This window comes from Penaeus monodon, unplaced genomic scaffold, assembly GCF_015228065.2.
Source record: "Penaeus monodon isolate SGIC_2016 unplaced genomic scaffold, NSTDA_Pmon_1 PmonScaffold_58, whole genome shotgun sequence".
Classification (NCBI taxonomy): Eukaryota; Metazoa; Arthropoda; class Malacostraca; order Decapoda; family Penaeidae; genus Penaeus; species Penaeus monodon.
Window position 1 is genome coordinate 185326 of NW_023660773.1, and position 15262 is coordinate 200587.

Sequence of the window (15262 nt, forward strand, 5' to 3'; positions counted from 1 at the left end):
AAACCTTTTAAATATTATTTGGCTTCGTTTAGGGATTTATTGTGGTTATATTTTTAATGTTGCGTATATTATTTTTTTTAGTTTTCAGTCAGTTCTAGGTCATTCATCATGATGTTAAAGAGTGTTGGGTTAAAGGGGGCCTTGTGGAACGCCATTTAATTACCTTTTTACAGAGTTTTGTTTCCCATGGTTATTTGGAATGTTCTTTTTTTTAGAAAATTATGTACCATTTTAAAAAATTTCCTTTTATCCCAGATTTGCCATTTTTATTTGCAGTGATCGTGATTAGATCAAAAGTTTTTTTGATTATGCATGCAAAAGGCAATTTTTGGGCTTTTAAATGCATTTGTTATATTTTTTTCATGTTTTTTTAAAGCATCCCCTTGTCGTATGTTATTTTGAATCCGTTTTTGTCTACATTGTTTGGGGATTGGGTTTTAGCCCCCAGTTTAATCTTTTTTTAATTGTTTTTAAAATTTTTTTTAGACAATTTTTCGACTAAAAATCTTTGATTTGGTTCGTTGGGTTTTTTTTTGGGTTTTTGGGTGGGTTTTTGAGTGCGTTTTTAGAGTCTTTGGGGATTCCTTTTGGGCCAGGAGAATTCATTGGGTTTTTATTAATTTTTTCTAAAATTTTTTGGGGGAGAATTTTTTGTAAAATTTGAGGAATTTTTTGGGGCCATATGCTTTGTTGTTTTTGCATTGTTTTGGCCACGTCAACCTTTTATTGTGATTTACCATTTATATCTAAATCATTTTGGTTACTTAGAAATTTTTTCCCCTTTCTTACTGTTACATTATTTTTTTTTTTTTTGTTTTTTTTTGATATTTTTTTTAAAATTTCTAATTTTTTTTTTTTCTGGACGGTTTGGGCATGTCAAAGGGATAGTATTTTTTGGAGTCTTTTCCCGTTTTGTTTTTAAAGAAATTCCAAATTTTTTTTGTTGGGGGTTAAATCTATTGAGCTGCAGAATTTTTCCCAGGGCTCTCTTTTTTTTTTCTTCAAAAATTTTCTAGCTTCCCCTAATAGTTTTTTTTTTTCTCCAAATTTCAATGTTGGGTCTTTTTTCCATTTAATAGGTTTTATTTCTTTTTTTTTGATTTCTTACATTTGCATTTCCCCCATGGTTGTGAGATAGGACTTTTATATATTCTTCAAATAAAATTTTTTTCCGTGTCTTTTAAAAAATTTATTTTTTAAGAGTTTATATTTTTTTTGGGCTATTTTGATTTTTTGATTTTTTAATTTTTCCCGTCCTTTATTTTTGAATTTCCCTCTTTTTTCATTTTTGTTAGGGGTCTTTGAAGGGGGTTTTTCTTACTTTCTGGTAAGTGGCCTACCTATTTTGGGCCGTATCAATTCTAGGGACTTGAGTCGGAGAGGCTAGAATAGGCTAGTTTTGACCCTTTTCCGTTCTGGGGGCTTTCTGGTGTTGCCGGGGGGGGTTAATAGATTTTATTTTTTTTGCTATTTTCTTAAGAAGCTTTTTCGTTTTTTTTATGTGGTTGACTCAAGTTGGGTTCCAGCTTTTGGGGATGTGCATTTTAAGTCTCCTTTTTATTTTAGGGATTTATTTGTTTGTATAATATTCTAGTTCTTTGACTTAAGTTATTACTGGATTAAAATCAATGCATATTCGTCCGTTGTTTTTGACTGACTTTATTCCCCCTAGCTTAATTTATTTAAACGCCTTTTCTTGTTTTGTAAACTTTTTAGCAGATACTAGGCCCCCCCCATTTTTGGCCGCCATCATATTATTTTCGGTTAAATTTCTTTATTTTTTAAACCAATTGCATAACTAGTAGGGTTGTTCTTTTTAACAGGTGGCAGGATCTATTTTTATTTAGGATGAGGTTAAAAGTTTTATTTAAAAAAAGTATGATGATTTTTTAAAATTTGGGGACATAGCTTCACTTTTTTACTAAAGTTTTTTCTGAATTCCTTTTTTAAATATTTTTATTTGTTATGTGAACATCCTGAGAATTTTTTATTTCAGCTTTCTTTTATTTTTCCCTTTTTTTTTAAGTTTTCCAACTATTAATCTTCTTTTTTGTTTTTATCTTTTTTAAAAAATTTTTTTTGGGAGGGCCTTTTTTTTTTTTAAGCCCCTTTTTGGGGGGAAACACCTTTTTTTTAAAATTTTTTCAGTTTTGGGGTTTTCGTAGCGAGGCTTTGGGTTGTTAGGGTTTGGGCAAGTTGATTTCACCCGTTTGTTATTGGAATTTTTTTTCACGGAAAGTTTATTGGGTTTTTTTGGAGTTGGTTAGTTGTGGGAGGTTTTTGTGTTAAAATTGGAGGTGGGTTTTTTAGGGGTTTCAACATAAATGTTTTTTTTAAATGGTTTTTTTAGGGGGAATTTTTGTTTTTTTTTCCCCTTGGGGAGCAAAATTGTTGGGTAGGCCAAAAGCCGTTAAAAGCAAAAGGGGTTTTTTGTGCAATGTTTGTAGTCATGATTGAACTGGCTACATTTGCTACATCTTGTCTTGTTTTTGCAAGTTAGTATTCCATGACCATAACGGAGACACTTAAAACATTTTGGTATTGGGAATGTTATATGTTGGACTTTGTATGACGTGTGTCCTATGGCAACTCTTTCCGGTAATGTACCTTTGAAGGTTATTCGGAGGGATTTTGTTGGGAGCCATTTTTTAGTGTTATCTTTATCTTTGTTTAATTTGTTTATTCTAATTACCTCTATTATTTGGCTATTGTGTCCATGCAATGATCTTATTTTTTCTTTATATCATTGGGGTTTAGTTCTAAATCTATAGGGTATATTGTTCCATATGTGCAGTCTATGTTCTTGTTTGAAGCTGGTTGTTTACAATTTATGGTCCAGTCACCTAATTTGTCAATCTGATTCAGGGGTGGTAGTTTTGTTAAATTTTTGACTTCAAATCTGAGAGCCTTTCCTGTCCCAAGGACTCTCAGTGTGTCTTCTATTATGTATTTTTGGAATATTGATTTATTGAGTGCATCTGTTAGTTTCATTGGGTTATTGAAATTTGCTGTTTCTGATTCCCCTGTTAAATTGATCAGTACTACATGATTATCTGTTCTTACTGTTCTGTTGTCTGTCCTGGGTTGTTGAAATTCTTCTAAGTTTCTGCCGGCTTCGTGTATCCGGGCAAGTTTGGGATCTGGGTTTTCTTCACTGTCACTTTCTTCTCTTGGTCTTCTGTTTGTTTGTGAGTCGTAGTCCATTTCTTTTAAGATTCCAGAATTTTCTCCTGGATCTGGCTTTAAGTTTGCGTTCATTGAGATTTGTTTGTTATTTGAACTTCACTTCACTCGAGTTCAAGATTTTACGTGTTCACTCTATGGCGGTTTAAGCGAGAGTCCCACTCTGGACTGTTCTTTCTTCTTTTTATATTCTTCTTCTTCTTCTTCTTCTTCTTTTATAGGGTTTTAGACTCTGTTCTTCCTTTCTTCTTCTTCTTCTTCTTCTTCTTCTTTTATAGGGTTTTAGACTCTGTTCTTCCTTCTTCTTCTTCTTCTTCTTCTTTTATAGGGTTTTAGACTCTGTTCTTCCTTTTTCTTCTTCTTCTTCTTCTTCTTTTATAGGGTTTTAGACTCTGTTCTTCCTTTCTTCTTCTTCTTCTTCTTTTTATAGGGTTTTAGACTCTGTTCTTCGCTTTCTTTCTTCTCTTCTTTTATAGGGTTTAGACTCTGTTCTTCCTTTCTTCTTCTTCTTCTTCTTCTTTTTTATAGGGTTTTAGACTCTGTCTTCCTTCTTCTTTCTTCTTCTTCTTTTATGGGTTTGACGTTCCTTTCTTCTCTTCTTTTATAGGGTTTTAGACTCTGTTCTTCCTTCTTCTTCTTCTTCTTCTCTTCTTCTTTATAGGGTTTTAGACTCTGTTCTTCCTTTCTTCTTCTTCTTCTTCTTTTATAGGGTTTTAGACTCTGTTCTTCCTTGGTTTTTGGTTTTCCTCCCTTTGTTGACGTTTTTTGTTGACGTTCTTGTAAGCCGGATTCGCGCGGATTATCGTGAGGATTTGTGAGGATTCGTGGTCTTGATATTTTATTAATTTTTCTGTGTTATTTCTTGTTTAAATGTTTTTATTTTATGGTTAAATGTTTTAGTTATTGTTTTATTTTGTTTTTCTCCCTTTGTTGACGTTTTTTTTTACGTTCTTGTAAGCCGGATTCGCGCGGATTCGCGCGGATTATCGTGAGGATTTGTGAGGATTCGTGGTCTTGATATTTTATTAATTTTCTACTTTTACTTTTATTATTTTTTTGTTATTTCTTGTTTAAACGTTTTTTTTTCTTCTCTATTATTTCTTGTTGATTTTTTTTTCTTTTAGGTTAAATGTTCTTCTTCTTCTTTTATAGGGTTTTAGACTATATAGCAGCCTATATTCCCTGGATTTTTCTTTATGGTTCTTCTCTGTTTTCAGATTATGTCTATTATTCTTGTTCTTTGTAGGAAGATTTTTGTCTCAGGATATAATGCTTCTTCATTGTTGGCTGATCAGCACCTGTAATTAATACGTTCAGGTCAGGATTTTGTATTTTTATCTTGCTTAGTGATTGGTTTAGTTCTGTAGGAGTTAAATCTTGGACATTGTAAGATTAAGTGTTCTGGTGTCTCTTCTTGGTTATTGCACCCATCGGCACAGTTGGGTCAGTCTCCATTTTTAATTTATTAGGTGTTTTTTGAGTCTTGTTTTGTCATTTCTTGCAATGCTTACATCTATTTCCTGTTTTTGATCTTGTCCATGGTTGTGGGTTGTTGACTTTAATGTAATATTCTTTTGTGTTTAACTTTTCGGTTAATTTGGTTATCCAATTTTCTTGTTTTTTCATCTTCATTTATTTTATTGTATTAGTTGAATTTTGGGTCATGACTATGGGGTCTTTTATTTCATGTGCTTTTTTTGCTGCTCTATCTGCTATTTCATTTCCCTTTAGGTTTTTATGTGAGGGGATCCATTGTATTTTAATATGTTGTTTTTTAGTGTTTAATAAGTGTAGTTGGGCTTGTATTTCGTATATTGTTTGTTTGTGTTTTACTGGTCTGTAGTTTTTTATTGCTTGTATGGATGCTTGTGAGTCTGTTAAGATCACAGTTTTCTGTAGTTTGTTGTTGTTTATGTAGTTTAGTGCTTGTTTGATTGCAAATAGTTCTGCTTCTATTATCTCTGTGTTGTTTTGTAATTTCCAGATTGTTGAAATATTCTTGTTTTGAATGTAAATTGCTGCTGATGTTGATTTGGGGTCTTTTATTTTAGATCCATCAGTGTATATTTTGTGATAATTTTGGTATGTTGTATTTTCAAGTTGATGGAAGTGTTGTTGTATTATTTGGTGTGGTGTGTTTTTGTTTATATTATCCATGAAGTTTGATTCAATGTTTTGTAGGATGCCGGACCATGGAGGGATTGGGGATGGTTAAGGGTTTAAATGGTTAAAAGCAAGATAAATGTGCTAGACATCTAAGGTCATGTAGCACTATAGTTAATGTTAGGGAAGGGTGGTTGAGTTAGTGATTAGTTGTCTAAGCTGGGCAAAGGAATTGGTGAGTGAAAGGGTTAGGGTCGGGTATGGAAAGGAGTTAAATTAGATGAATATGTATGCGTTTGAGGAAGAGAATAGGTTGTTGAAGCGAAAAGTGTGGGATTCTGTAAGGATGTCTGATAGGTTGGGAGGTCGGTGAAGGGGGGATAGGTGGGGGAAAGCAGAGGTATGAGTTGTTTCAAAAACGTGGGCACGGCAGTAGGATTGTGGGATTGGAGTGTCTGGTGGTGTGTATTGACTTTATGAGAGTTAATGAGTTACATAAGGGATTCACGTGCATAAGGAGGGAGTGGAAGGGATAGAGGGGATGGTGGGAGGGTTAATGTGGGTGGGGTTGGGGTCGGGGGGGATGGGCTGTGTTGGGAGGGGGTAGGAGGATAGGGTGTAGGGGGGATATCGTTAGGAGGAGGATGGATATCAGCAGTTACTTGGAGTGTGGAAGGAGCAGGAGTTGTAAGATTTGGAGGTTGAGTGTCAGTTTTCATTAGGTAATCTTGAATATTTTCAATGGTTTCTTCTAAGGAGTTGGTTCGGGAGTTTTGGGGGATAAAGGATTTCTTGTGAGGGGGGAAGAGAGGACTGGTGTCTCAAGCATAGGAGCAAAGGAAGGTGGAGGTGATTGTGTGGTAGGGGAAGAGGGGGTGGAACGTTTGTTCTGTCTGTTACGGGTAGTGCGAGGAGGGAGAGGGGAAGGTGTTGGGATTGTAGTGGTGATTGAAGTATCTGTAGTAGAGATTGGAGTGTCTGGATTTAGGATGGCAAAAGAGTTTGACTGGGGAAGGTAGGAGGTAGAAGAGGGGGGGTTAGATGTAGGGGGGGTGGGTTTAGGAGAATTGGTAGAATGAGCAGTATTACTGGAGTAAGGAGTAAGGGAGAAACCACGTCGACGTGCTTCTTGTCTGGCTTCACGTAGTGTGAGTCCAAGTTTGAATCTGAGAGTTGCTACCTCAGACTCAAATTTATAGGTGGGACAACCCCTATAAAATACATTATGGGGGCCGCCACAGTTGGCACATGTGCGTGATTGTGCAGGGCAGTTAGATCGGGTATGGCCAGGTTGGGCACATAGTGGGCATCTGGCTGTGGAACGGCAATGTTTGGCTGGGTGTCCTAGACGCCAACAATTTTGGCACTGACGTGGAGGGGGTTGGTATGGACGAACAGGGAGGGATTCTCCTCCTATGTAGACGTTAAAGGGAAGGTCATGCCTACGGAAGGTAATTTGGCTATGTTAGTGGGTTTCTTTCGATGACCTCTGGGGGGAATGGAGTAGCATTGTACTGATGTTGCATCATAGCCTGTCAGACAGGCAAGTAGATCTTCTCCACAATCTGACCAATCTTTGTCATAGATTGGGCAATTTGCTGGGGAGATTGAAACTGTTCCGGTGCAAGTATTGAGGGTTGGATGGGGTTCTGCAAGGATGGCGTTACCATACAGGTCTTGTTAGTTTTGGTAATGCTATAGCTTGGTTTTCGGATGTTACTGTGACAAGACGGGAGCGGTCGGGTCGGCTACGGAAAGAGACTTTACCTACTTGTTTTTGGAGACATTGTTGGAAGAGAAGGGTGTTGTCAGAGTAGGGAGCTGTGGGAGGGATCACGAAAAATCGGTCCCATTTGGCTGCGCTGAAGAGGGTATTCAAAATTGTTGTAGAGATAGGGGTAGTCGAAGGGCGGGGGCGTGACGAAGATGGAGTAGTGTTAAGGAAGGTAGTGTTATGGGGAGGTGGGCAATAAGGCTGTAAGGTATTAATAAGGGAGGATGGGGTGGTTGATGTTGGAGGTTGTGGGGGTAGAGGTGTTTGAAGTTGAGATTGCTGGGAGAGTGGAAATGTTTCCTTAAGGGTTGATTGTTGGCTACTGTACTAGTAGTATTTGATGAGGGGGTAGTTATTGCAGTGTTCGGAGCCGTGGTCAAAGGAGAGCCTGGGGTCAGGGAATCTGGTGGGTTTACATCGTGGGGCTATTGATAAGGGGCAGCCTCATTGCCCCTAATAGTGGGGATAAGTTTTCATTACTGGCCATGGTAAGCCTGGATTATGTTGGGGATAAAAACAGTCCACCCCTGAGAGTCCCCTTGAGGGGTAAGGGCTAGATAACTAAATCAGGGGAATACCATGCCCATGGCTCCCTCAGGCCGTTCAGGACTGGCACAAAGTCAGCCTTTCATCCTTTCAGCACGGCTCTCACACCTTAGGAGGTGGATAGCAGAAGGGTTTGGTGAAGGGACAGAAACGAAAAGTGGGAAGGAAAATAAAGACCATGCAAAATTAGTTGAGTCGAGGGCTGAGTCCCAAGGTTGGGGAGTTCCCCATCATTGGGTCCCAGTCTCCGCCTCCTAAGCCCCCCCACGACAACAACGGGCAAGGGATTGGGGGGGAGGGATTGGGGATATGTTAGGGATTGTGTTGATTCTTAAATTTATTTTCCATTTTTTACAGGTTTCAATTACTCTAAATATTAATGTTTTTTTTATCTTTATTTGGGTTAAAATTTTCTATGCTTTTTAAAGTTAAGGATTTAATTGGCATATTATCATGTTTTTCAAAATTTTTAATTGAATACATTCTAATTCATTTATTCTTTTTTATCATTGGTATTTGGTTTGTCAATGCTTGTAGAGTTATTGTTGGTGTAGATCTGAAGGATCCTGTTGCAATTCTCATTGCATTATTTTGGATAATTTCAGGTTTTTTCAATTCTGTTTGGTTTGTTGCTCCATATATTGTAATTCCATATTCAATTATTGGTTTTATGTATATATTATAGAATTTTATTAAGGTTTCTCTGTTAGTTTTTTTTCATAATATTTATTCTATTCATTGATTTTGTTTTTACATACGTTATATGGTTTTTCCAAGTCAATTTTGGTGCATCAAAATTGAGTCCTAAAATAATATGATTGTTTGTATATGCTATTTCTTGATTTCCTATTTTTATTATTGGGTATTGTTCTATTTTTTTGTTTGTGAAACACATTATCTTACTTTTTGTTGGATTTATCTTAAGGTCCCATTTTTCTGACCATTCCCTTATTATATTTAGGCTGTGTTCTAAATTATTTTTTGCTTCATCTAGATTTATATTGGATGTTATTAAGGTTAAGTCATCTGCATATATTATTTTACATATTTCTTTAGGTATTTTTATATCTGACATTACTATATTAAATAGTAGGGCTTATGGGAGATCCTTGTGGGACTCCATTTTTTATTTTTCCCGTTGTTGAGTTTTGTTCTCCTAATTTTATTTGAAAAGTTCTTTTTGTTAGGAAATTGTTTATCCATTTTAATATTTTCCCCTTTAATCCCATATTTTTAGCTTTTATTATTATGGTTTCGTGATTAACTGAGTCAAAAGCTTTTTCTATGTCTAGGCACACTACTAGTACATATTTTTTTTTTCTTTTATTGCTTGTCTTATTTTCATTTCTATTATTTGTAGTGCATCTGTTGTGTTCCTATCGGGCCTGAAACCTATAAGGTCTTCATCTAAGTTATTTTTTTCGAGCCACCAATTTATTCTTCTTGTTATTATGTTTTCGAATAGTTTGCCGATGCAAGGTGTTCTGCTTATAAATCTATAAGAGTTTATTTTTGTTGGATCCTTCCCTGGTTTAAGGATTGGATTGATTATTGTTTTTTTTATTTCATTAGGGTATTCTCCTTTTACCCAGTATCTATTAAAGTTTTTTAATATGATTTCTAATATCTTCTCTGGTGCATTTTTATAAAATTCGTATGTAATTTTGTCAGGACCATAGGCTTTACCATTTTTTGCATTTTTTATAACATATGTTAATTCTTCTAATGTTATATCCTTGTTTATGTCTTCTTCATTGACACTGTTTAGTATTTCTTCTTTTTCCATTTTTGTGAGTAGTTTTTTTGTTTGTTTACATGTTATATTTTCATATTCTTTTTTAAATAATTCTAGTTTTTTTGTTATCTCTGTTACTGGGAAGTTGTTATTAATCAAAGGATACTCACTTGTTGTTGTTTTGCCTGTCTGTTTCTTTATAAAATTCCAAATTTTTTTGCTAGGAGTTTTAAAGTTTATCGACGCGCAAAATTTTTCCCATAACTCCTTTTTTTCTTTTTCAATAATTTGTTTTGCTTCTGCTACTAATATTTTATAGTTTAATCTATTTTGTGTATTTGGTCTTTTTCTCCATTTATTATATGCTTTATTTCTTTTCTTTATTATTTCATTGCATTTATCATTCCACCAGGGTTTATTAGGTTTATTATTTATCTTCTTACTAGTAAATTTGAAATATGTTTCTCCTGTATCTTTTATTATTTTTACTAATTCTTCTAATGTATTTATATTTGTATTTATTTTGTTAAGATTTGACTCATATGCCGACCAGCCTTCTTTTGTATATTGCCATTTTTTTCTAATATTTTTTATGAAATTTGATAATTGTCATCTTTTATTATTATTGGGAGATGATCACTGTTCAAGTGTGGGCCTGCTATTATTTTGAGATGAGTTATTGAGGGTGAACCTATTACTAGATCTAATGTGGTTTCTTGGCTTGTTTTGGGGTCAATTCTAGTAATCTGCCCTTTTGGTGTTAACAGAATGATATTATTTTGATTTATTAATTCAAACAAGTTTTTTTCCTGTTACATTGCTTGTTTATTTGGATCTCGGTTCCAGCTGGGATGATGTGCATTAAAGTCTCCTATTATCAACTTTGGTTCTTGTATTTGATCTACATAGTGTTGGAATTCTTCTTTAGATATATTATTACAGGGGTTATAAATTAGCAAGACATTCATCCATTTTTGTTTATATTGTATTTTAATAGCTAAAATTTCAATTTTATATCTGTATCTATCGTTTATATTTAGTTTACTAAATTGTATATCTTTTCTTATGCACATCATTAATCCTCCACCAATTTGGTTTTCTCTGTCTTTTCTGATTATCTCATAATTATTTAATCTAAAGTTATCTTTATTTTTTAACCAGGTTTCACTAATGGCAATTAATCCTGGATTTTTCTTTAAATATTAAGTAATTCAAATCATTTTTTTTTGTTTTGGATTGAATGTGCATTCCATGTTATTATTTTATTCATTTATCAAAATCATTATTTGTTTAAGTTTGGGTGTGAAATTTTTTGTCATAATAATCCAGTTTACATTTTCTTCTTCCTTTCTTTCATTTATTTTTTGTTTTTCATTTTGGATATTAGTTAGTGGGAATGGGGATGGATGATGTGAGTGTATAATGGGTGTGGGTAACGAGAGTGAGCAATGGGTGTGGGTAATGTCCATGTAATTGGTGAGTGTTCTGGATTAGTACATTTTTGTTTGTTTGCATTTTGTGGTTTTGTTTCTTTTTTGTTTGTTTGTGTATTTATTTTTGGTGTATCATTTACTTTTGATATGTTTTGTGTTCTTTGTCTTGGAGGTGTTTTCTGTACTGGTGTGATATTTTGTGTTTGTGAAAGTGCTTGTGCATAGTTTTGTGGTGTGCTTGGGTCTTGGTTTGTGTTTATCTGTGAAGTGAGAGTTTCTTTTGTCATTCTAGTGTTTTCTTTTGTTTTTGTATTTACATCCTTATTTGTAACTTTTTTTGTTTGTTCCGTAAGGGGTTTTAGTTGTTGTAATTGTTTTTTAATGTCTAGATTATTTGGTGTAAAGTTATATTTGTTTATGTCTTGTGCTTTGTTATGTATTTGACATTGTTTACTGTTTGGTGAATGGTTTTCTTCACAAAAGAAACAATAAAGGTCATTATTACAATCCTTATAATAATGGTCATGACTGCTACATTTGTTGCACCTTTTTTTGTTTTTACATGTAAGTATTCCGTGTCCGTATCGAAGACAGTTGAAACATTTGGGTATCGGAAAGGTGTATTGTTTAACTTGATAGGATGTATGTCCTATAGCTACCCTTTCCGGTAGTGGTCCTTTACATGTAATCCTTAATGATTTTGTTGGAACCCATTTTTCTGTTTGTTTTTTTTCTTGGTCTGTTTTGTTTATTCTAATTACTTCTAATATGTTTGTAGTCTGACCCAGTGTTCTTATTTTCTCTTTTTATTGTTTTTAGATCTAAATCTATTTCCACTGGGAATATTGTTCCATATGTGCAGTTTGTGTTCATACTGGATGCTGGCTGTTTGCAAATTATGTTCCATTGTCCTAGTTTTTTCATTTCTTTTAAGGGTCTTATCTTTTGAATATCCTCTATCTCAAATCTTATCGCCTTTCCGATACCCAGTACTCTCAGTGAATCTTCAATAATATATTTGTGAAAATCTGAGTTGTTAATAGCATTTGTTAATTTGATGGGGTTGTTAAAGTTTGAACTTAATGATTCTCCTGTCAGCTGAATGAGTATTACATTTTGGTTCGTTCTTACTTGGTTGTTGGGGGTTTAGTGTTGTATTCATTTCTATTTGGAATTGTGTGAAGTTCCTGCCGGCTTCTTCGTTTCGGTGTTGCTTGTAGGGTGGTTTTGTTTCGCGTCCGCTTTCACTGTTTTACGTCTTCTGTTATTTAGGGTTTCATAGTCCATTTGTTTATATGTACCAGGACTCTCTCCTGGTTCTGGAATGAGATTATCGTCCATGTGTTTACACTTCACTTCAGTTCACAGTTACCGGGATAGATGTTGCTCTATGACGGTTCAAACGGAAGTCGCTAGGTTAAATGCTAATTTTTTTTTTTTCCTTCTTCTTCTTTCTTGTTATAGGGTTTTAGACTGTGGTTGTCTATATCCCCTGGATCCTCCTCTTGTTGGTTTTTGCTGCTTATATTATGTCAATTAATCTTGTTCTTTGTAGGAAAATCTTTGTATGTCTCAATATGTAGTACTTTATTATCGATGTCTGGTTTGCGCCTGTAATCAGAAGATTTGTATTAAATTCTTGTATGTTAATTTGTGTGAGAGCTTGTTTTAAATTTGGTTCTTTGAGAGTTGAATCTTGGACATTGTGTAGTATCATATGTTCAATAGTTTTCTTCTTGATTCCTGCACCATCTGCAATGGGTCATTTTCCATCTTTATTCTGTGTAGATGTTGTTTCAGTCTTGTGTGTTTGGTTGTTATTCTTGTTAAACATGTATCTAGTTTTCTGTATTTAGCTCTGATCCATGGTTTTTGATCATTGTCTTTGATGAAATAATTTTTTGTATTCAGGATTCTCTTTAATTCTATTTCCCACTGTTTTAAGTTCTTTGATTTGATTTCTTTTATGGTATATTTTGTGTCTTGTGGTATGGATATGGGATTGTTTATCTCATGAGCTTTCTTTGCAGCTTGATCAACTATTTCATTTCCCTTTATGTTTTTATGTGATGGAATCCATTGTAACATTATTTTCTTGTTTTGTGTTGTGAGTGAATGTATTTGTTTTTGTATTTCATATGTGATTTGTTTGTAGTTCTGTGGTTTGGGGTTTTGCATTAGTTGTAGTGATGATTGTGAGTCTGTTAGTATTACTGTGTGTGTTAAATTGTTGTTTGTTATATATACTAGTCCTTGTTTTATGGCAAATAGTTCTGCATGAGTGATTTCTATTCTAGGGGGTAATTTCCAAATAGTTGTTATATTTTTGTTTTGAATGAAGATGGCTGCTGAGGTTGATTCTGGTTCTTTTAACTTTGAACCGTCTGTGAACATTTTATTGTAATCTTTGTAGGTAGTATTTGTTAATTCCTGGTATTGTTTCTTAATGATTATTTGAGGGGTATTTTTTGTTATGTTATACATAAATTTTGTTTGTATATTCTCGGATATATCATACCATGGGGGTATTGGGGATATATTTGACGTTATATTTAGGGCTAAGTCTATGTTTAAGTTTGTTTTTGTCTTAGCAGCTCTATGTAATAGTGATCTTTTGTCTCTTTGAGGGGTTGTATTCTTTTATACATTTTATTGCTTGTTGTTTTATTGTCATGTTATTAGGTTTATTTAAGGTTTTCACCATTTGTATGCATTCTAGTTCTTTAATTCTAATTGATAGTGGTGGGATGTTTGTTATTGCTTGAAGAGCTATGATTGGGGGTTTTTTTGAAACATCCAGTTCCAGTCTAAGTACTTGGTTTTGTAATGTTTCTAGTTTTTTAAATTCTGTTTCTTTTGCTGCTCCATAAATTGTCATTCCGTATTCTATTTTTGGTTTTATGTATATTTTATAGAATTTTAGTAGATTTTCTCTGTTTGCTCCCCAGTTTAATGAGACAAGTTTTTTCATTATGTTTATTCTATTTATTATTTCTACTTTCATTTTTTCTATATGGTTTTTCCATTTTAGTCTGGGAGCATCAAATGTTTTTGCCTAGAATTTTCTGGCTGTGAGTGTATTCAATTTCTGTATTTTCTATTTTTATTCTTGGAAGTTGATTGATCTTTTTATTTGAAAAACACATTACTTTACTTTTTGTAAAATTTATTTTCAAATCCCAGTTATCGGCCCATTCTTTTAATTTTTGTAGTTCTGTTTCAATTTTAGTGGAAGCTTCTATTAGGCTTTTATCACTTGTTACTAAGGTTAATGTCATCTGCGTATATAATTTTTCAACTCCTTCTGATAAATCTAAATCATTCATTAGTATATTGAATAATATTGGGCTAATTGGTGATCCTTGGGGGACTCCCCTTTGTATTATTGCTTTATCTGATTTTTGGTTACCAATTATTATTTGGAATGTTCTTCTTTCTAATAAGCTATTTATCCATTTTAGAGGTTTTCCTGTTATTCCTATTTTTGACATTTTTATCAATAGTGCCTCATGATTGACAGTATCAAAAGCTTTTTCTAGATCAATACATGCTAATATTGTATATTTTTTTTCTATGAATGCTTTGTTTATATGGTTATCAATTATTTGTAGTGCATCAATGGTGCTTCTGTTTGGTCTGAAGCCTATTAAATCTTTATCTAATTTATTGTTTTGTTCTAACCACCAGACTAGTCTTTTTGTTATTATGTTTTCATATATTTTGCCGATACATGAAATTCTGCTTATAAATCTGTATGAATTTGCTTCTGAAGGGTCTTTTCCGGGCTTTATTATTGGGTTTATTATTACGTTTTTTAATGATTCTGGGTATTCCCCTCTGGTCCAGTAAGAGTTTAAGTTAGTTAAAATTGACTCTGTCATGTTGTCTGGGATGTTCTTATAAAACTCGTAAGGAATTTCGTCTGGGCCATAGGCTTTATCATTTTTGGCATCTTTTATTACTGTCTTTTGTCCAATTCGTTTGTATCTTTTTGATTGAATAGTCTTTCTTTTTCTAAGCCTGTCAAAAGTTTTTTAGGTTTTTTGCATACTATTTTTTTTTAATTCTTCTTTGAATTTATCTAATTTATGTTTTATATTTGTTAAAGGCAGATCATTTTCTATTAAAGGATATTCTGTTGTAGTGTTTTTTCCTGATAGTTTCTTTATGAACTTCCAGATCTTTCTTGGTGGATTTTTAAAATTTAGTGAGTTGCAGAACTTTTCCCAAGATTCTTTTTTTCGTTGATTTATTGTGAATCTAGCTTTTGCTAATAGTCTTTTGTATGTTGATTGGTTTTCTTTTGTGGGTTTCTTTCTCCATTTATTGAATGCTTTGTTTTTTTCTTTTATGATATCATGGCATTCTTTATTCCACCACGGCTTGTTTGGTTTATTCTGGTGATTTCTTATTTCCAGTTGGAAATATTTTAGCGCCATATTTTTTATTAGTTCTGTAGTTTTTTCTATGGTTGTTAAGTTATCTATT

The 15262-nt window shown here is 33.6% G+C and overlaps 1 long non-coding RNA gene across 1 annotated transcript in view; it reads right to left on the reverse strand.

Annotated features, from left to right (window-relative positions):
• Nucleotides 1–12340: 12340 nt before the first annotated feature.
• Nucleotides 12341–15262, reverse strand: part of LOC119571290 — a 5203-nt gene continuing 2281 nt past the window's right edge. The window contains exon 2 of the long non-coding RNA XR_005228562.1: nucleotides 12341–12385. This is a non-coding gene — a long non-coding RNA (uncharacterized LOC119571290). The remainder of the gene's footprint in view (nucleotides 12386–15262) is intronic.